At 39.5% G+C, this 24,079-nt stretch overlaps 1 long non-coding RNA gene across 1 annotated transcript in view; it reads left to right on the top strand.

Annotated features, from left to right (window-relative positions):
• The window catches only part of LOC136180391 (uncharacterized), a 44,337-nt gene extending 32,351 nt beyond the window's left edge, over positions 1-11,986 (top strand). The window contains exon 3 of the long non-coding RNA XR_010667076.1: positions 11,007-11,986. This is a non-coding gene — a long non-coding RNA (uncharacterized lncRNA). The remainder of the gene's footprint in view (positions 1-11,006) is intronic.
• The last annotated feature ends 12,093 nt before the right edge of the window (positions 11,987-24,079 follow it).

Raw genomic sequence — 24,079 nt, 5'->3', positions numbered from 1 at the left:
CGCTGTTATAATTTTCTCCCCTGTCAAACAAATCAAAATGCCAAGACCAAACTGAGGCCGAGGGAGTGGCTCACATTTTCCACTGTCAGGTTCACAAACGCTGCTCTTACAAACAGGCTCTGTGCAGGAAGACATGACCTGTGTGTATACGTGCGTGCGTGGGTGTGAGGTGTGTGGGTGTAAGATGGCACTTGGCTCATGTTCAGGTCAGTTGGTACAGCTCACTCTGATGGAACTGTACTATCCTCTTACGCTGATCCGTGCGGACATCGCTTTAACGCTCTGTTAGTAAAACCAACCTTACATTTTTTTTTAAATAAAATAAAATGGTATTGCATTTTCATAACAATGTGCGCTTATGTTTTTTTTAATTTTGAAAAGTAAATGTTTTATAGAATTGAAAGTTATTCAATTTACTTGAAGAATAAAATAGCATCAACATTATAGTAAATTATATTTCATACTATAGATTGACAACACTGATAATTGCTATTAGAAATCCAGATTGTTGATGTTTAATGTAATGCTGTGTGAGTGTTTATTGAGTTAGAAATCTAGTTTAGATTCACTCAAGCGATTGTGCCTGGCCTGCAGATGTTTAACACTTCAGTGTCTGAATTCAATTTCTTTCCTAATCTGTTCAGTAGAGGGGACGATTCCATTCGCTGACACTGATATTTGTGTAAGTTTAAACCTAATTAAAATTGCCATCAAACCATTTACACTGAATTGGAGTGTTTCTTCAAAAGCCATGTGCCTAACTAAACTGAAACTATATATGTCAAAGGAAGGAAGAAAAAAAAGTGTGATGATAAAGCAGGCGTCCATTTCATCACCCAAACAGGATGGCCAGGTGATACGCTGCCCCCTGGTTACATTTCCCCTCAGAGCGCCATCCGTCATCGAGGGGTCAAAGCTCAGGAGATTTATCAAAACAGTTTGTGCAGCAAGAGGTACACAGAGGAGCCTCTCAGGATTAGAGATGGCCCGCTGTGTTTACAGCCATCTGCATTAAGACTTCTACAATCATCACCCAGGCATGTTCGGTGTGAACTCAGCAACCGGTCCAATGCGTGAACCATCACACACACACACACACACACACACACACACACACACACACACAAACACTACAGTACATACTCACTGCATTTGCTTTCTTCCCAGCTATACACTCGCACCACAGAAGAAGAATCAACATGTACTACTGTTACATGTTGGAGCACTGCTACTAGGATTGTCACAATGCCAAATTTTTAAACTGTGATTCAATACTAATCAAAATCAAACAATATTTATATCTGTTTTGATATCCTGTCGACATAAATATAAGTTCTAGTTATATATTGGCCGATTTTTTTGTTTTAAACTACAGAACTCCTGCACACTGTCTAAATTGCATAAATTAGATGGCTATGCAGTTGTGCAATTAAGACAGTGTTGTCTCTATTTTGCTTGCGGCAATATTAATGGAATAGTTTTTATAAGGCTTATGTAGCTTATACTACCAATTATAAAAATAATAGAGATCATAGGGTTTTAAAATATTGACGAATGTATCAAAGTTTCAACATTTGTGATGACGTAAACTGCTTCTTTCTGAGTACTTGTCCTTCCCATTGTTATTTTCCTTTTAAGGTAGTAAGAGCTTCTACAGGATTTTATGAAAACTGCTAAATCTGTTCCAGTGTAAACGGGAGTCTGTACTAAGGGGATCACTGAATCAATCCTTAAACTACACTGGATCCATTTTCGGACATTAGCAAACGTTGAATTTATCTGAAATCAATTATTTTCAGCAACTGTGAAACTTTCACAAAGAACCCAGACTCCTTTAACTTTCAAATAGTTTTTCTGTCTTCTTGGATAAGATATTTAAGCGTCCCCACTTATGTCTGAACAGAAGACAGCAAGAAGTAAAATTGTACCATTTTAAATTAATCAATGTGGTTGCTTGATGGAGACAAACAAAAATGTGCAGAAACCACTTATTGTCATCAGTGATTCGTGCTTCAATGCGTTATTATCTAAGTTGATGCAGCAGTGAAGCTCTTCCTTACAGCCTGGCCTGGATGCCTAGCTCTATGTTACTCATCCACAGACTGTATTTGATCCCTATTATGTTTGACGTGCGTTGATTGCTAGACAGCTGGTGTTGAATTGGAACTTGCCCCTGAGCATCTGAGTGGTCTTTTTAGCACATTATTTTGGTTTCTATGTAAACCTTAATATGATGTCTGTCTCAGCTTGGGCAACAAAGTCTATGAGGGAGGGTAACCAAAACTATCTTAATAATGAATCTTGGAAAAACTTAGGTTTAGTTCACATTTGTCCTTGTTAAAATAGAGTCCATAAATCTTTGAATGTCTCTTTCTCTCTGTGTTCTCGTCTTATGATGGTGCTGCCTCCATTAGCTGATGTTTGGACACCTGTAGGGGCTCCGGACTCGGCGAGGAAGGCTGTCATCGAGGGGCTTTGGTAAATCGAGAGATTATCCAAACAATGGGACACTAGCTAATAAAAACATGCCCCCCCCCCTTCATTGCATTAGTGCTGCATTAGCACAGAGGGTACGGAGAGAGGGGACACGGGGGTCTGAGTGATGTACGACCCAAAGCTATTAAAGGGACCTTCTGTAAATTATTAGTGATTTATTGGTCGTTCTATTGGTGAGTTGAGTTATTTAGAGGTTTTCTTATATAAGGGAGGTGAGGTGTGAAAAGACACACAGTTACAGAACAGGCAAGTAAAGACATGTTAATATTATCCTTATAATATGACAAATGATTTCATAAATATTCATAAAAATACAATATTGAGATGGTAAAGTTGTAATTAACTAATAAAGTAGCATACAGATACATATAGTGTGGATGTCTTACAAACATTTGAATTAATATTTTCATATTCTAACCTAACATACACCTATATTTCTCCTGTATGTATTATTTTTTGTTTTATTTTTTCAATGAGTAGAAACAAGAATATTGCTCTAGTGAGGATTATTGTTTTAGAAAATATCTATTTCGACATCAAATGTATGCTTAAGGTATTTAAAATAACCCTTATCCATCTCAATTTATTCTACTACAAATTCTGAATAAAATCAATGACGTCAGGTGACAAAGTCATAATTAGGAAGCTGCCTGTTTTACAGTCTGAGTGTGTGTCCCCGTGTGTGTGTGCTGTGTGTGTACTGGGCCTGAGAACACAGGGAGCACAGTATTCTCTGTGCTGCTGTACAGCAGACACACTCAGGGTGTGTACGCCGGTCATAGGCATAAACCTCAATTTCTGTCCATGACATTTATTAACTCCTACAAATACGACAGCTGCTGTTATTTTTTCTCAAGGCACGGAGAATGAAATCATCGAATTTCCTTCACATAACCTTGGGTATTTTTTTGTGAAGTTTCTCAGGGTGAATTAAGGGAAAGGTTTCAATGCATTAAATCATTTATTTACACAGCAAAATGTCTCCTTTTCCACCAGCGACCAGCATGGCGTAGGTGCCTGAACACACTGTAATCCATTTATACAGTCTGTTAATATATGAGCGAGGGGTGAAGGGTTTAATTTAAAGCAAATGAGATTGGTTAGAATAAATCTGCTTCATCTTTCTGACTTATATATATGCAATGTTCTCACTGTTTAACTCGTATGCATTATGAGAGCTTGTGCTTCAGCTCAAATATTCAAGAAATAAATGCATTAGATTAATGATTTCGAGTGTTTATTTAAACATGTGTTGTGTGAGCAGTTTGAATGTGAATAAAGCGAGACAGCGTTATGCCATTAGGGTGTAATTGCAGGTCTCTGAGGTAGTCAGGCCACTGCTGGTAATAACAGTCAGAGAGAGAGGGAATCTGCCTTTTATTAAAAACTGCTCTGGTGACTGGGAGTAAATTCATTATCTGACTCTATTAGCTTCAGCAGAGCGGGAATAAAGTAGTGACGAGGTACTGCAAAACACCTCAGGCAAATGAAGACTGTGTGTGTTTGTTGTTTTTTTTTTTTTTTTATCCCAGCTCATGAAAGCCCCTCACATTGTCTTCAATCAGTAGCTCAGCAGAGGATATCCAATGTGAAATCAGATTTGAACTCCTTTTAAAAATAGACCATTTTATGCAAAGTTTTCTTATCAAGGATGTTCATGCATAAAATCAATACATTTTATCTTTATTATAAATACAACATTTTGAGCCCTAACACTAATTAAGAATAAAAAAATGTCACCTTTTTGGGTTGAGGTGAATCCTGTGTTCTCTGCTGCAGGAGGGCTGCAGCTCAGTTGGTAGAGTCGTTGTCTGTCAACCAGTAGGTTGAGGGTTTGATCCCCAGCTGAGCCATATGTCTGTTGTGTCCTTGGGTAAGACACTTAACCCTTTTATCAGAAGTGGTGTATGAATGGGATTAGTTACTTCTGATGGATGATACTACATAGCAATCACTACCATCAGTGTGTGAAAGGGTGTGACATGCAGTGTAAAAGACTAGAAGAGCGCAATATAAGCTGAAGTCCATTTACCATTTATGATGTCCACAGTTACACTTGTTTAAGACATAAACACATACAGCAAGGTCCCTATAGTCGTCATTTATCATTTAACGCATATAGTCAATTATATCAGGGGAAACAGGCAGACCGCCGCTCATCTTCCTCTATCCTGCTTGGAAATACAGCACAGAGTACATTTCAGCTCGTATACATCCATTCATCTCCCACCACTTTACCCCGCTCTCTGCTTCCTCTGTTATGTTTCAACTTATAGGACATATTAATCCCTCAAAAAGCCTCTCCGCGTCTCCTTTTCTAAACTATTTTAGAGCAGAAACACGATGGCAGCTCAGCTAGAAGGGGCTCAGTCAGTTTGATGTATGCAGACATGTCTGTGGGAGATTTCCTCTGCAGATAAAGTCAACAGTTTCTGATTTTTAAGCGTTATCTTTCTCTGTATTATCCGCTGCTGCGACTTAAATTATGTCTCCGATAGGCTGCTTTTACACAAGGGGTTTTGGACTGTGTTGTATGAGGATGAAATAATGGTAAAATTCATGAATATCAACAAAGAAACAAAGTCAGTGCTGAGGTTAGTCTTGTTGATGTTGCTTATAAAAACACTGATTAAAGAGCTAAAACTAAACCAAAACTAAAACGTGAAACATGTACCGAAATTATGTTGAGTTTGTTTTGCAACTTGTTCCAACAAAAAAAAATCACTATTCATTTATTAACTAGAGCAACACAGTGAAATCCCTATATCTAAAAACAATACAAGTTTCAGGAGTTAGGCATCATTAGGCCGCTTAAGTTATCAATTTAGTGATCAATTCATCTTCTCCTATTTGTTTTTTTACTTTATTATTCCAGGAAGGGAAATTCAAGTTTACACTTTGTTATTGAGAGACTACTCACACACATACTGTAGAACTGAAATACTCACATGCACAAACGGGACCTATGTACATGTATTAATGGTGAAATGTCAGAGTGGGGCTGTTCACAGGGAGCACTCCTGAGCTGTTCGGAGTTTGGTACCTCATCAGTCATTTCCATACTTAAGTATGTACTTGGCGACCCTCCTGTTCCCAGCCTAAGTCCCTACATGCTGAGCTACTGCTACTGCTGCTGCTGCTGCCGCTGCTGAGGAAACTGGGGGTGAATAACTTGTTGTGCAGCAGTGACAGTGAAGGTGGGAGTCCACAGGTGTTTGAGGAGCAGACTGTGTGGGCCTATCAGGTTGCAATATTGACCTGAGGTCTGGCTCGAGTTGTAATGGAGAGTTTGAAGATAGAGGGTAAAAAAAATAAAGATTAATCACTGCGTTTGAGAAGAATAGATAGAGAAATACAATTTGGAAAAGTATCCAATATTTGAGTGTTTAAGAAACACAAAAATAAAAAATAAAATAAAATAAAAAACATTTTAAGTGACATTAACTTATTTATTATTATAATAATGAAAAAAAAGCCTCATGATAAACAGAGATGTAATATATAGCCATGAAATCTCTGCAGCTCTTTATATTGTAGAAGTTAGTTTTAATTGCCAAAGCAGAAACAAAACCAGACTTCTGCAAAATGAAATAGAGCGTATTTGTTTTTCCTTAAACAGTTTAAAATGTGATCTCATAAAGGGAAGCTGCAGATGAATGAGACAGTTGAATATGGAAATTCATCAGGTGAACAGACAATCATTGTTTGGTGTCAGGTCATCACTGCCCTTCATACTGTAAGAGAATTCCTGTGGAGTGAATTACATTTTCTATGTCTGCTTATAGAACTGTATGAATGACATGATACTCTGGATACTCAAGATAAAAAGTTTGCTAAAGAATGTGGGTGGACCTGAACTTAAAAATATTCATGCTATTTAATTTTCTTTCAGTCTTCTAAGTAACTTCTTGTACATAATGTTTTGTATTTAATATGTGATAAAATTAGAGAAGTGTGTGACCTGATGCGCCTTGTGTTTTGCCTTAAATCTTCCAACACTGTATTTAGGCTATATTAAAAATTGCCCCTTCTGGATTTCCTCTTTAACATGTATTGATTCTTCGAGAAAAAAATAAAATCTTGGTTTTTGGCTGTAAGAACGTTGATTCTGTCTCACAGAAACCCTCCTATAATTTTGGATTAAGACTGTGCCTTCAACATCAGAGAGAAGCATGCCACACCTGACTGTTAATTCCTACCTAACCACCGTTTGGGAGTTTCAACTCTGTTGCAGATGCCATAGGCTGAAAAATATTTCTTGTGGCTCTGAGGATTTTAGAACTGGCTGTTTTGCACAGCACTCTTCCATGTTGTGTTGTGTAGCTGTCTGACTTAAATGCAAAACTGAATTTCTCTTTTCTCATATTTAACATTCCCTTTAAACTTCTAAGAAAATGCAAACATTGATTCCTACTTTATTTCTTCCTCTTTTTTTTTTTTTTGTATTGAAAGGACTGGACTTTTTGGGGCGACTGCATTTCACGTCGGGGGGGCTATTAGGAACAGATGGACGAGGTGATGACCCTCCCCGGCAGGCGAGAGCAGCGGCTCAACTGCCACTCAAAATCCCAGCGTGTGGATGTGTGTGACTGTGGATTTGTGTGTCGGAGGACGGAGGGGGGTTGTGTTATGGCTGTGAGGGTGCTACGGCAAACAGGGTCCCGTGATACGAGTGACTGACACTCCTGCAACATCTGTTCTATGGAAAAAGTCGCTCTTTGTGTCACTCTGACTTCCTCACCAACAATCTCCCTGGAACCCACACATGCACACACAGAAGAGTCAGATGATCTTTTCATTTTACAGTAAAGCCGAGAGGAATGGTGAAATTACATTAGGGCAGAATAAGATACTCCATTTATGGTGTGGCTCTTTGCAGGCCTCTCTGCACGGTTGACAGAGGAGGCTGCACTGATGCCTTTACCCTTCTCTTCTCCTTCCTCCCTCCACTTCCCTGCGCCTCCACCTCCGATCAGGTTTCTCTCCGTCCATCAGTGGAGAGGAGGATGAGGGGTAGAAGAAAGAGAGGAGGTGGGGGAGGTTTGTTCTGATCAATGGCAGGAAACCAGACGATGGGAAGAGAAGACGTGAAACAGATAGGCCCCATAACCTGCCTACCTACCTACCAGGATACCGCAATCATCTCTCTCTCTCTCTCGCTCTCTCATTCTCTCCATCTCTTCCTTGCCCACTTCTGTCTTCCTATCTGTGACTAACACACAGTCATCTCTGTTGAAACACAGTCCGGACACCACACATACAAACACGTATTTGACCGCAAACATGCTGGGAAAAAAACACAGAAGGCCCCGAGCTTATATGACAAAACACACACACACACACACACACACACACACACACACACACACACACACACACACACACACACACACACACACACACACACACACACACACACACACACACACACACACACACACACACACACACACACACACACACACACTTACACACAGCATCTTGCACAAAGCATATATAGCTCTCCCTTTAGGCTGTATGCATATCTATTTACCAGCTCCTTATGGGAGAATGATTAATAATATACAAAATTAGAATATATTCTTCCCCCAGCTCTATGCAAATCACAAACATATTGCTTTCTGTCTCCAGGGGAGAGGGGGACACACACACACAATCCCACACATGAATACACTGCTGCATGTGAATACATGTACACACACGTCGTCCCAGATATGTGTAATTAAGGCAGACTGAGACAATAGCTGTCTCGTTTGAGTTTATTAATTTGTGATACTTTAATACCGTTTATCATCAGCATTTTATGGTGGACAACAGCGATGCTGATTCCTCAAGGTGCTTATTAGCAGAATGAGAGCTAGCTGGTTATTTAGCTCTATTCCTCTGGAGCAAATTATGCAGAATTAGATCCTGGCAGGGGTATGAAACTCACGCTAACCAACTAACCAATGTCTGCAATACAATGGAGACTATAGGGCTTTCATTACATTACAACACAGTGCTAAAACGATCTCCACACTTATGTTTCACAGATTTGAAAAGTAGAATTCACAATTTTTGAGTGAAGTGTTGCATATATTGTGTCCCTGAATGTGTGCGGGATGCATATACACACGTGTGTGTTTCTGATCTATACGGTGCAGCCTTCTGAGCTCTTGCCACCCCGGCTAACTCTTAACTCCTGTCAAAACATGGAGCTTTAAATTAAATTAGGAGTCCTTGCTGCAGTCCCCGCTGAGCCCCCCAACCAACGCCTTTAACACCCTACACTGCTCGGGAACACACACACACACACCCCCACACATACACACACTGCTTTCCCACATCTTTGAGATACATAGTCATATGAAAGACGCACAGTTATCAATAGCACAAATCTCTATACTTACACAAACATCACGACAATGAGTAAGAGTATGTTTGATTTTTTTAAGAGAATGCACTGAAGACACACATGCAGAGGAAAGAAACAGGAATATTTTGGCCAGCTCAGCCTTAAAAGTCAGTCTCTGTTAATTCACTGCAGCTGAAACACAGATAAAGATACCTTTCCAGTGTTGCTCAAGTCTTAAGACTTTCCTTGACCTTTGAATTATTAATAACATTATATTTATGTGGTTATTGGAGCTTATTAAGTTTACTGTATGGCCCACAGCCCTGTTTTTGGATATGAAACCAAAAGCTCTTAGTGTTACAAGAGTCAAGTTATTATTTTTTTTACTATATTTAGCCTGAATATGGAAAAGCTATTTTCTTGCAGCAAAGTAACGCAGTTCTTATTTTCTTGGCCACAATCAATGAGAAAGCACCAGAAATGTGAGTCACATGGCGTTTTAAACCACAAATATTAGCCGATAATTGGACACACACTGAGATGGTTTGTGTCTGTGTTGTGTCCACTGGAGTTTGGTCTCTGTTGCATAAGTGGCACTGTTCTGTGTTTTATCCACAGATTACGCTCGTTTTGTTCGGTGTTGTTGGCAGATCAAGTTGCTCTATTAGAAATCGTGTTAAAACAATACTGTGGAAGTGAGAGGCTCATTAATCATCGGGCTGACTAGGGCTCTGGACAATGTTGACGAGTAATGAGTGTGTTCCTAACCTATAAAACATTTGGGCTGCTGGTAGTCAGGTGGATAATTATAACAGAGGTGATGGTACAAAAATATTCTGTGTGCCATCAACTCTGCTGACAGGTGTAGTCAAGGGCAGGTTTTTTTGTGTGTTTTTTTTTACAGTTTATATACCTGCTTAGAGAAGAAGACAAATATATCACTATTCCAATTTCTGATATTAGTGTTTCTGTTTATTGGTTTGCGTACTGAATTCTCTTTCCTATAAACCAATACTAAAAACAGATAGTGTAGTTGAAGTTCATGTTGATGAACATGGAATTATTTAGAAAATATTTTATTAAACAATCTTTAAATAATAAATACTTACATAAGTTCCCCACCATTAATATCAAACCATTATTTATTTGTGAATACATTTTTATTTAACATAAAATGTGGCCCTCTCACTACACATGACTCAACACATTATTCATAAAGGTTTTTATCAGGTACATCAATTTATGAATGAGTTGCTGTTCTAGTCTGGCTCCCACGAATGACAGTTAAGTGGTGTGTGGGACATAACCTCTACTTGGGGACTGAGCAAAAGGTTACTGCAGTGCATGTGCTGATGTGTGTGTGTGTGTGTGTGTGTGTGTGTGTGTGTGTGTGTGTGTGCATGTGCATGTGCGTGCGTGGGTGTGTGCGTGTTTGGTGAGTATTGAGCAGAGGCCACTGCAATGCAACCCAACACCAGCTCTTTGTCTGAGGAGCGACTCGCCTCACTACTAACCAGAATGAATCGTCTTTTCTGCATTTATTTAACAGTGAACACATTTTTCATTTGTAATTAAATTACTTAAATTACAACTTTTAAGAACTTTCATTTTCATGACATCATGTAATTTTAACTTTCAATTTTCTTGAATAAAATGTGAATTAGTAACTTTAAAAAAAATCCTTTTCAGTCAATTTAACATCTTAATTTGCAGTGAAATTGAACTGTTAATGTAAAGCAGAGCTTGGGATACAAACTGTATTTCATCACTAACAATAAAATTCACAGCTTTAATGAGCTATAGAGTTCACTGGTTCTCCCCAGAGATTTAGAAACAAGAGGATGTAAAGGTTAAGAGCAGAAAAACCTCACCTGTTTTATCAGAATAGTCTGCCAAATCCTTTTTTTTTTCTTTACAGTTTCTTAACCACATATTGAAGGTTAGAGAAGAAAAACAAAAAGATAAACAGCTTTTAGTTATCCAAGCCTTAGACAGGAGTGTTACAATATCTCCTGTAAACTGTTTGCACGTGAGGCAGTTTGTGTGTGTGTGTGTGTGTGTGTGTGCCCATGTGTTATCCATCCCTCCAGAGACAGGACAATTGTTTGTTGTGATATTGTAATAAAGCCCTGCGGCCCTCTTAAACTAATCAGTCTCTCTCCCTCCCTCTTTGCAGATAGATCATTTGTCTGGGCCGTGGGCAGCACGGAGCAGTGAAGCTGATGTGTCTGCCTCTGGCCTTCGCCTCATGTGACACACTTTCTGCCTGTCCTGCCTGACACGTTAGCATACAGCCAGCCTATCAGTCACTCAGGCGGCTCCAGCTGCTGGTGCTTGTGGCTCTGGAGGTGATGATACATGATAATCATTTAAAGGTAACAAAGCTTAGCTATTCTGCATTATTAAAGCCAGCGATATTAGAAGGGATTAAGTTTCAGCAGGTCTAAGTGATTTTTATGAAGTTACTTGTATCATTTATCAAATTATACATGGAATTTGACATTACTTTTAAAACGTTTTATAACACTGTTGCCGTCGTTATGTATCATCTTTATTTTTTCATTAAAATGGTTTGCCTGTGCCGTTTTATTCTTGTTCTTTAAGACACTTTCAGCAGCATGTTTCTATGAAATGCAGTTTATACATTAAAGTTTAGTTAACTTAAAGTTAAGTTAAAGCTAAAAATATGTTGCAAATCACAGACACTCTGCCCTCCAGTCTAAACATGGCCTTCCTCTGTACATTCAGGTTTCCGTTGTCCATTTCCATCCTCCATTTTCTTAAGTTTGGTTGTTCAAGTCCATTAAGCTGGATGTTACAATTCACTTAGCAGACGCTGTACCTCTGAATAAATCAAACAAATCATCTGTTTATGAATTATAGATATACTGATGAAATGTGCATCACTATTTTCTGGACAAAATCTAAAGAATGAAATAATAGTTCAAATCAAATGCATTATATTGATATCTAAATTCCATAACAAGTATATGTTTCCCTTTTCAGCAGACTAACAATTTTGGAATTGCCAAGTTTTCATTTTCCTGTGTTGTACGATGATACAATCTCTGTTTCAAATTTATAGGAGGTTTTCATGATGTTCATCAATATTACAATAAGATATCAAGAATATTGTGCCACTTTCTTTTCTAATCCCTTTCTTGCAAAAACTAAACAAATGTGTCTTAATTTGTGACTCAGTTCAGTCGACTACAACTTTAACATACAAACCTGTTTTCATGTATAATACACATAAGCAATAAATGAGTTCAAGTTGACACACACACACACGCTCACACACACGCTCTCACACACACACACACACACACACACACACACACACACACACACACACACACACACACACACACACACACACACACACACACACACACACACACACACACACACACACACACACACACTTGTTTCAGTTTCAGCTGAGGTCAAGGCTGTATGAATTTGAGAAGCTTACTGTGCTTGAAAAATAAATGACTGACATTGGACAAAGTGAAAATAAAAAAAGCAGCAACACTGGTGTAAAGGAAGTCTCAGTGACGAGTCTTTAGCATGCACCGTTTGTGTGTTTGTATGTGCAATGCTTGCCTGTAGGGTGGTGATGATGGCCATGATGATGGTGATGATGATTGGTTAATTGCAGGCAGCTTGCAAGTGCAATATGGAGCTCATTCTGTGTGTGTACATGTGTGTGTGAATGTGTGTGTGTGTGAATGTGTGTGTGTGTGTGTGTGTGTGTGTGTGTTGTTCACAGGTTGTAGTGCAATGGACAGGGCCTGCGGTGGCTGTGAGAGGCATGTAATATGTTTAAATAGGGCAAAGTAGTGTTTGGAGAATTGGTAATTACTTACATCCCTGTCTGGCCAGAGGGACACTGTCCAGATCTCACCCCTCCACCACACACTCCCCCACACACCCCTCCCCACACAGACTCTCATGCACACACATACCGTACACACAAAACAATATGAGGCTCAAGACCCAAACTACACAGTCAATGCCCATGAGTGACTCTGCCAATCAACAACAATCATCCCAATAGTAGCATAGCAGGTTTCAAGGCAAAATAGACCATCAAGCTGTGGCACAATCAGGAACACCTTTCACTCTGGTGGCAATTTTTGAGAAAAAATGAGCTCTTACACATTTGCAGAAAGTTGTAGTCGCAATATCTTTATTTCCTCCCTTGTTAAAATATAGTATTTGCAATTGTTTAAAGTTAAGAAAATTTTGGGGGAACATGTGCATTATCCAATTCTTTGCCAGCAGTGTCATAACTGTTTATTTCAAAGTCAAATGTCTTTCTACTTCTCCATCATGCTGCTCAACTCTGATTTATTCAGTTTCACTAGTTTGATTAGTAAACAGCCCACTTAAACCTTTATTAGCCATATTCAGACGTTTATCTTTTAAGTGCACACTTAATTTTTTCTGGGGGAAGTGGGGGTATTATTTATTTATAATAAATAACATTTATAGAGAATCAAAAAAATAAACTGTTAAGTCTAAACTGATCCCGTTCTTTAGTGCAGAAGCTAAAGTCCTCATCTATGACTTTCATTAAAGGCCATACTTTCATTAAACTTAAAGGATAAGCTCTCTTGTGCCATTTTTCTGCTCATTTTTGTAAAAATGTAGCAACAATCATGAACCTCTGAGCTCAGGCAATACACTTACTGTGAATAAACGTCTTTAAACAGAGAACTAAACTTCTCCTAAATCACATATGTCTGCACCTATATGTGTGTGTTTTGGTTGAAAAGGTCACAAGTGGCGCCAAACTCGTTTCCGGATTGGGTGTTTAACTTGACTTTCCGCTGTCTCCTTTTCAGAAGTTCTGGCACTGAGACATGGAGTCATGACCACAATACCACATTCTGCGTAAGAGGACCTTTTCCTCACTCATAATATTGACTCTGATAATGTTTTTCATCACTACGTGGCAGCAGCAGATCAGATGATCAGCAATCTGCACAGACCAAACACATGGCAGCTTCTGCTTGAGTGAAGGACAGAACGACTAATGTTACTTTTACCTTTTTAACTCTGAATCAATAAAAGACGCTCTTTCAGTTAGGACTGATTTAAGGAGCGTGTGTGGGTGCTGTTTGCTCATTGAGAAGTATGCACTTGCTCTGCCTATCGCACTAAGAAAAATGGACATGAAAATATACAGAATTGGCTGTAATTATACGTGAAGGTTTATTTAAGTTTGAGGGTAACGAGGGAAAAAAAAAAGACAGACAGACAGAAATCCAGATGAGGGGCTTGTATGCGTGTTGAGTGCGGTGGGTTAGGCCTTTGTGTGTGTGTGTGTGTGTGTGTGTGTGTGTGTGTGTGTGTGTGTGTGTGTGTGTCTGTCTGTATTTCACATTGTGGCTTGATGATGTTGTCTGGGCCAATCTGTCGGAGTGAATGGTTTGAATTTACTAGCCCACGACAGTCAAATTGTCCTAATCACTAAGTAAATAGATACTTCCCCAAGCTATCAGGGCACACACCGACAAAACTGCCCACAAGGAAGAGGTGGAGGGGTGAAAAAACAGAAACTCTCACTGTTAATTGTTGTTTTCCTTCTTATTCCAACCTATAAACACCCGGTGTAATTATTCATAAGTGCCACTTTGATTCGGCCAAATTTGTTTGAAAGAGGCTTAAGGTGTTTCGCTTGATTTATTCCCTTACAGAGTTTGGGTTTGTGCACAGAGGGTCTCTTGCTCGCAGCGTTTTCAGTTAAATTGAAGCTGAGGGCCATGGGTTGGATCGAGTTACACACCTTGTGCCCCTTTCTGAATGACTTGTCTCTAATCTAACCCAATCTGGCTTTCTGCAAACCTTCTGGTGCTATATTTCTTTACATGCATCGGGTCTTAAGGTAGGATAACAACTGATGAATATAATCCACTCAAATGAATTAGATTTGTTGTAAAAAAAAAAAAAAAAAAAAAAAACCTTTTAGCTGCAGCGAATCCACCACCTCCTGTAAACATTTAATTTAAGTTTACAGCAGATTATGTCCTGAAACTTGAGTCTATCTTGATTTAAAAAGCACAAACAAATGGGCACACTCATAACACAGGAAATTAGCTTGGATAAGCATGTGCAACAGGGCATTCATACCACATTATGCCACTTTGCAAATACAAAAGTATAATTCAGAAATTTGTCAATCCTCTGGAATATATTTCTGGAGTTTAAGATAGTTCATGTTTTGAAATTGAATTAGATGTTATGTAAGCTAAATGAAAACATGAATATAAAGTAATTTAGAGCATCTGTTTCGAACACTTTTAATTTCTCCACATGAAACATCTGACATTATGCGTTCAGTTCATATAACATTAAATAAATGCTGTGTTTGTTGTTGAAAATCAAGGCCCAGTCAGGTTAGAGCACGGTTCACCACTGATTTGAACATTAGAGTGTAGTTCAGGCCAAGTCAGCAACCCAACACCAGAATATAGGGTGTCTGTCATGCCTGGTTTACACTGGACCCATGTCTGGAACAGGAGAAGTGAGGATCCTGTGACATGACCAAGATTGAAACTCTCAAGTGGAGCAAGACTCACACGGTGTCTTGGGAGGAGTTTTGAAAAATGCCACTTAATACATTTGACACAGATCTGGTGTTTGGTCCATTTCCACTTTGAAATACTAAAAGGAACAATTAAGAAGCCTTGAGGCAGTATTATGGCCTGTGTTGGCGCTGATACACCATGTGTTATGAAGAAAATGTCATTACGTGAGGAAACATGAGCTCAGGACAGTTACATAAATCAATTTGTAAGGTTTTATTGTACTGATCTTTGATATAAGAGTAAAACTAACTCTCACTTGGCTGAAAAAGCCTACAGGAGGAATGTCAACATGAAATAAAATCGAGGATTAAAAAATACATTTGGATTTTTATTTTGATTTGAATTTGTTTTGACTTCCCGTACTGTCCACAGTGGGCTGCGTTTGAGGAAAAAACAAGTACAAGATTGTCTAGACACTTGTGTATCAGATGTCCACATAACGTGGCTTATAGGAGCTCCCAGTCTACTTAATGTACCTAAACAGCAGCCGCAAGCTTTACAGTCTCACATTAATGACAACACCAAATACCACAGCCTGCCTTTAAGCTGTAAACTGTAAACGAGGCAGCTAACAGTGTGTGTGCGTGCGTGAGTAACAGTTCTGACTGTACTAATAGATTTTTAGCAGTTTGTAATGGAGACACAGTTTTTATAGCATGTGTACGAATGTGTGTGAACTGCGTGTCTAATGTTTCTGTGTGTGAGAGTTTGTGTGTGTTTACGGGCTAATTAGGACTGGAGTTACACCATAATTCGTTTTGTGGCATTCCCACAGCACAGAGGATCGTGTTGCAGCTCATATGCATAATTAGGGAAAATAAACATTGAGGCCTTTGGTTGGCTGCTGGAAATCTTTCAACACTATGCTTTTTTTTTTCTTCTCATCCTCCTTTCTCCTTTTATCTTCTTTGTTCTGACAATAAAACACATTTTCTTTCCTTTCTTCCAGTTTTCAAGGGTTAAAGGGGACCGAGGAACAGTTCCTATTACATTTACATAAAGACAAAAATTAAATCACATCCATGCACAACCACTTTGATTCTTAATAGCTCCCATAAAAGTGTAGAACTAGAGAAAACAGAAAGCAGAGGGATCTAATGCAGAGTCAATCAAGATAGGAGCCAGAGGAAATACAAAAATAAAGTATTTTTTAGCAAGCTTACCCTCACACAACCACACACAACCTCACAATTCAAGTTTGGAGGTAAGCCAGCTACAGTACCTTTTCTGGTACTCATTTTGGTTATGGTGGTAGAACTGAGCTAGCTTACACACCTAAATGTATGTATACCGCCTCCTGTTGCACTGCAGGATCAGCCCTTTCCAAGAAAGGAAAAGCTCTAGACTAGTGAAATATAGAAACATATATCATAACTCTATCATTGTTGGTGTGGGTATTTTGTGGCTTTTAGGAAAACTAACAGCAAAAATAAAACTTTTTTCCATCTCTGCCGTTCCATTTCTGTCTGTTTTATTTTGTTAAATTCACATTGGCTCTTCAGAGCAGACACATGATGTCAATCCCTCTATTTATTATTATGTTTATTTTGCTCACACTTTCTTCATAACAAGCTGGAAATGTCAGCCTCAGTTCCTCACTATGTGTCTCTTGGCTGAGCATTAGAAGACATGACAGCAAGGAGTCTGTTTTTCCTGTGTGTGTGTGTGTGTGTGTGTGTGTGTGTGTGTGTGTGTGTGTGTGTGTGAGTGTGTGTGTGTGTGTGTGTGTGTGTGTGTGTGTGTGTGTGTGTCTGTTACTGTATGATTTTTCTTTACACTTCAGGCTGACATTGACTTTAGCCATTTAGATGTGTATTTGTGTTTCTCCAGACTCACGGGCCATGCTCACTTTGCTGCAGCTGACAAGCTGACATGTCTATTTGTTTGTGTAGGTATGCATGTGTGCAGGTGAGTGGGTGTGTGTGCATGTGCATGAGTGTGTTGTCATATTTACAGAACTCCTTAATGAGAAATAATTGAGGTACAGTACTGACCATTGTTTTTAAGCCACAGTCAAATTATTTTTTCAGGTAACCTGTTTGTATTTTAAAACAACATGTTCCTCAACAGATGAAAAGACATTTCAGAGCAAGTGAAAAGTCGTCCCCGGCCCTCTTTGATCAGCTCTGATGGAGTTGTGTTTACAAGGCTGATTTTAAAATGGCTGTGACCTGGGGGTGTTTATAAGGTGAATTTTGCTTGAACATCTCAGAAGTCACTGAAACAGACTTGCCACAGGGGGAGAAATTAGTTCCAGAGAGGAGGGGGGAGATATATGTATGTGTGTGTGTGTGTGTGTGTGTGTGTGTGTGTGTGTGTGTGTGTGAGTGGGAGATAGAGAGAGAGAGAGAGAGAGTTTATTTCAGTCATCTTCTAACTAATGAAAACTCATACAGTAATAGAAAATAAATATTGAGAGTAAGAGGGGCAGGATTAAAATAGGTTGAGGAGAAATATGGTTGACAGGTGCAATGCTTTATTGTGTTACTGTTAAAATATGCAATTATATGAAAGCAGCAAGAGGTCTTCCCTTGAGTCTGGTTTGATAAAATAAACACACAAAAACCGTTCAGAATGTCTTAAAACTTAAATCAAATTGTATATAGGTTTATATATTAAAGCCAATAATTTATCGTGTTTATTATGAGTCTTCATGGATATGAGCGTTTGTAGTTGGGCTGTTACTGTGAGCCATGCACACTTTTCAGGCTGGATGCAGAACAGACTAACTTGTTGATAATCAGGCTGCCACTGAGTGTTAGGGTTTCCATGGTCGTGCACATAAACAACCTGAGAGGGTTTCTTTTGTTAGTAGCCGTATCTGAACGGAGGGATTAGTCCCCTGCTTTTGTCTACTCACACACACAACTGTTCTTATCCATTTATGTACCAATCAAAGCTTTTACATGTTTTGTTTTTAAAATGTTAACCTCTCAACAGTTAACACAATCTTAACCTAGCTTTTTTTTAAAAGTATATATAACTACATTATAAATGAGTTATGCATGCTACAGTTAAATAAACCAAGTTATCTTAATACATCTTAATTCATACAAATCCTGTGTGAGATCATCCATTAAGCATTACATCGGGCTATCACATCTTCTCTCATCTTGTAAACTTTATGTCAACATGCTGTCAAAACATTTTCAATACATTGCATTAGATCTTAATCTGCTTAACTGTAACACTACATATTTGGTGTGATTGTGTGAAACAGGATTAGTCCATCACTGAGAAAGACTTAGATGGATTTGAAGTAGTTCATTTTAGTCCAGGTCACATAAACGATGCCTGATAGAAAAGGTTTGATTTCCATCAAATCCACCAGGGACAGGTTCTCTTAGCTCTACAAACCAACACAACCACTCCCACAATTTAAAGCAGACACTGAAACAGACACACCTGTACAAGCCGAAGCAGCAAAGTGTAGTGATTACTTAATTCCATAAAAAAAAGTGGTGGAGGGAGAAGAAAAAAACACACACTCACACACACACACACACGGGCTCACCAAGAGTCATTGCTGAGCCCGTTTTGTCCAACAGCTGCACTTCCTCACTGCTCCGACTCAGCACATTTCCATCAACCACCTCTGCCAGACCACAACACACTGCAACAAAAGCCCACTTTAACACACACACACACACACACACACACACACACACACACACACACACACACACACACACACACACACACACACACACACACACACACACACACACACACACACACACACACAGCTGAGTGCATTAGCTGTATAGACTAATGAAAATGTCTTGCTGAACAAGAAAGAAAAAAAACGTGTACTATGAAATTGCTTGCAGACTGCTATGAATTTGTGTGTGTGTGTGTGTGTGTGTGTGTGTGTGTGTGTGTGTGTGTGTGTGTGTGTGTGTGTGTGTGTGTGTGTGTGTGTGTTTGTGTGGTGAGAACAGCAACTTTTCAATCTAATACTTTGTATCTAACTACTACAACTTCTCTCTGTCTATCTTCCCTTGTCTTCTACCCCTTCACATCCCCTTTCTGGCCATTCATTTACACTTGTCAAGAGGTGGCCATTAAGCCCAAAAAGCCCGCACTGAAATTTTATTACAAAACCATTTGTATTCCTGAAAGAAAAATAAATCCAACGTCCCCTCTGACTGCATTAGAGAGGCGGTTTGGTGATTTGTTTAGGTTGATAACACTCACGGCCCGGCGGCCACTCAAACAGAGCTGGGGCTGGAAAATAACTAGACCTTCTTTCTGTCTCCATTGCTTGCTTTCTTTCCTCATACAAGAGCCCTTGTCTGAACGTTAACCAGCTGGCTGTAACATAGAGTCATACTTTATTTGACTTCTATTAGGAGAACAAGACGTCTAATGAAGAACGCTGTTTATGCACTGTGGTATCTATATGTCTGTGGAGGGGAGGAAGAAAGAGAGTAAGGAATGGAGGAGGGGAACTGGTCTCACTAAAGCAGTTGGATTTGCTCAGAGCTCTTGTAAAAGCAATTGGGTCCAATCAAAACGACCAGGAGGGAGACGGCTAACGGGTTGGGGCGGGGGGAGGGGGACTCGTGGCTCAAATGTGTCCCATTGACTGTCTGCACTCGTGTGCTAATTGGTTTGCATGTAAGTCTGAAGGTCTTTAGTAGACATTCAGGCCAACTGCTTCTCCATTGAGCTACAAATTCTTCCATCTCCTGTTCAAAAACTTCAATCTCAGATCGTTTCTTCTGGCTGCTTCATAGTTGCAGTGTTTCATGACAGTATCCATACCCATGCGCGGGCGGATTTGGGTTTTATCTTCCTGACATAGTAGCAATTGTACAATATGATGGCCTTGGAAAAGTAATGGATATTCACATGGAGCCGCCAGAATGGAAACCCAACTCTAGATGACTGAGAAAACGCTCCCACATCTCTTGTTAAATTGTCTCAGTCTGCTCATTCATTTATTGCAATTTGTTTTTTTCTTCTCTCTCTTGGCAAAGCACATTGGGCTTTGTTTGAAGTCTACTTTGGGCCAGTAAAAGGACTCCCGGTCCTTCCCATGGCTGTGTAAATGACAGCTAGTGAAACATGATACACTGAGCCCGGCTTTAAAAAAAAAAAAAAAGGGCCATGATAGCCATGCTGCTCACTCTGTTAATCAAATTTTGCCGTAATTGTCATCCAAAGATTTTAAAGGACGCAGAGGGAAAACCATGAGACAAACCTCTGAACCTGCAGCCCTGAGGTCAGCAGGTGTGTGTGTGTGTGTGTGTGTGTGTGTGTGTGTGTGTGTGTGTGTGTGTGTGTGTGTGTGTGTGTGTGTGTGTGTGTGTGTGTGTGCGTTTGTCATCAGGGATCGTCTGAGAGTTTGTATATGGTCATGCTGAGTTAAAGAGCCGTGTCGGAGCTCTCCTGAGGGAGCCTATCTTCCACCCACTCTTTGTCTCTCAGTCTGGTTGTCTGTTTCTATGTCTCTCCATGTTAAGTCCTCCCACCGCTCTGTCTGCTTTTACTTTGTCCTTCTTCATCCTCACCGGCCTTTCACTCTCCTCATTTTTAACCGTGGTGTCTCTTTATGATATTATCCAAGAAAAGAGAACAAAAGCTTAAACGACCAATATGTAGGACATCTACTGAATTAAATCTTAAAATGACATTACCATATCACCAGACATTTAAGAAACATACTGTGTTGAAGTAGTGGCTTCTGTGACTATACTGCAGCAGCCAGTAAGTCCTCCTCCTAAGTTTTGAATCCGTTCAGATTGGTTTGTTTTTGTTTTGACCAGAGAAAGTAGGTGGTTATAGGCACCCCCACATGGCCGTTTTAGAAGCCCCTCGGTTTGCCATGAGACCAGTTATGAAGGAAAATCAATAGGTGTTGCAGTGATGGAAGCGGGCAAGCAACTGGTTCAGATATAACTGATTCTACCCGACCTCAAAATGCTCAGCTTTTTTTTTCACAACACCAGAAACACAAAAAAAATTGAGAGAGGTTATAACGCAGAAAGGTTTTAAAACCAATACACAGCTGGATAAACACTGAAACTTCCATGTCTGCAACATGCCAACAACATGACAACTCTCTCTAATGTTTTGAATTCGGACTGCAGTACCAACTTTAAACGCTTCGTGTCAAGAGTTACATATTGCTCCTTCAATCACGTCTTACTAGGTTGACGTGCTTCTTTACCATCCAATTCTCTCTGTTCCACAGCAAAGATTGATTAAAAGGCAGGAAAAAGAACAGTTCTTATTTTGAAGAAGTTGAAATTAATACAAGATCAATTAAACTTCTCCTCTTCACATACTTTGTTTGCTAATATCTCGGGATCACACATTTCAATGGCCGTATATATTTTTCTAAAATTTTATGTAGAATGAAGCTTCAGATTCTGAAACGTCAGTAAGACACATGTTCGACAATTTCTCAATTCATAGTTAAAGCCCAGTCCCAGACCAGACCAACATGTGGCTCTTCCATCAGCGGAAGTCTGGCTGCTTTAAAGGGGAGTGGGAGGTGGAGTACGATCTCTGTGAGCAATTCAGAACCAAATGAAGAGTAACAACTATTATTTTGTTTTGCCTCATACTCCAATGTGTCATTTCAAAAAAACAATGTGTCAGCATTTATTAACCAGGTCAAACACAATTAACATCTACAGTGCTATGCTGATAAAGGCAATTCAGAAAATGAGTAATAATGATCCGTGGGTGTTTTGAAACAACACGAGTCTATTGTCTGTTTTTTTTTTTTATTCTTAAATATAAAGAAGGACTAAGAAAATAGCCAAACTCGTGAAACACATTATATCGCCAATAATTCAACATGCCACCAGGACTCTAACCAGGGAATTAAATAAAAAGAGTTTCTCCCATTGGACAACCTGCATGACTTCACATCACTCAGCAAGCGTTTCACAGGGTAACAGACCGTATTACAGCACGGGGCAAATATGCACTTTATCGCCTACTCAAGCCTTTGATTTTCCTTATGCTCCATTTGGATTTGACATAAATTGTGCAATATGGTAGTCTTGATTCCTGCTCCAGGCGGACGGGCAGCTGGCTGCAGGAGATGAAAGACAGAGAGAGGGAGGAGTGTGGGGCGATTCATGGTCCGAAACGTAACTCTGTTTGTGCCAAACGAAGCATTCGAATCGTGACTGTGTTTATGTGTGTGCCTGTGCGTGTCAATTCACACCCGTGCGCTACTGACTGTGCGTTTAACAAGGCGTTCTAGTGATCCTGCAAGCACAAGTGTTTACCCAAAGTCCTGACCTCTTAGCACTGACACTTTCCCTGCTGATATAAATACCACACGCACACACAAACACACATATGGCAGCAACAGAGTAGGTAACTCAATCCTCATTGTCCTCCATTTTCTCCATTGGCTGCCACCTGCCACATGTGCCTGCTTGGACCCAATCAGAGTCCATGTCCTTAATGATACAATGGATATTTTTAAACCAAGCACTTGTTGTTGAGAGGCCTTCTGTAAAAAAAAAAATTGTGTTAGGTTGAAAGTGGGATTATATTGGGTTGCAGGGCATTCATGTGTGTGTTGGGAAACTGGATAGGTCAGAGGAACCTGTGCTAATATGTCCAGAAGAATGCTCATGACGAGGTGCTAACTCACAGTGATTGCAACTGGTGGTGCCAGAGAGAGTGAGAGAGTGAGAGAGAGAGAGAGAGAGAGAGAGAGAGAGAGAGAGAACGCTCCAGTTTTATTTGGGTGGCTGTGGAAAGGTCCCATCATGCTTCATGTTGACAGGACATTTGTCAAAGCTGCAGTGATGCAACTGGCCTGGGTCTTTTCTGTCACGTCGCATGGTTCAAGTTACCCCGAAATATTTCTTGTTGGAAAAAATTGGTTCAAATATTTTGACAGCATGGATGTCAAATGATTCAGCAAGTAAACTCAATGAGGCCTTACTCATTTCAGTCTAATGAATCTACAGATTTACAATAACAAGTGAAAATATCAAAACCATAGTCATTACTTGATTTGAAGAGTTTCAATGTTTCTGGTTTAGTTCTAAAAGTCTTCTAATAGTCTGAAATTATATGCATTGTATTATGATTAGCCAAATAAATGCAGCATTTAAACTTTAAACTAATATGCATTTTTTAAACACCACTGATGTAACAGGTGTATCTCATGTTAAAAAAAAAAAACCCAACATTTAGTTTTCCTATCCCAGTGATTCCCTAAGTGAGGCATGTGACGTCGAGAGGGTGCCTGGAGTTATGGCAGGTGGGGCCTGTCAAGACTTAACAAAAACAATGCACACCATTTTCCCCTGCCTAGCACATTTTGTGAGAGGACTTCAAGGTAAATGTAAGGCTGAAAATGAATCTACACCAGACGTCACAAATGTGGAAATGTCATGTTGCAGTTTAACTTTAATTGCTTCCTCTTTAAAAGTGGCACGTTAGGTTTTTCAGTTTGATTTCACACGCTGAAGTTGCTATAGTTTCCGCAGACAAATGTTTGAGATAAATTCGAAAAAAATAGAGGTATTTGTTCGCAAAGAGCATGAATGACAGTGTGTTGAGTGGGGGCTTGAAAATATTTTCATGTGCCAAAAGGGGGGATTGCCGGCAGAAATGTTTGGGAACCACTGCCCTAACCCAAAGTTAAGACACACTGTATTTCATCACATTT

The sequence above is a fragment of the Labrus bergylta genome, chromosome 10 (genome assembly GCF_963930695.1).
Source record: "Labrus bergylta chromosome 10, fLabBer1.1, whole genome shotgun sequence".
NCBI classification, from domain to species: Eukaryota; Metazoa; Chordata; class Actinopteri; order Labriformes; family Labridae; genus Labrus; species Labrus bergylta.
This window is presented reverse-complemented; position numbering and strand designations above follow the sequence as displayed.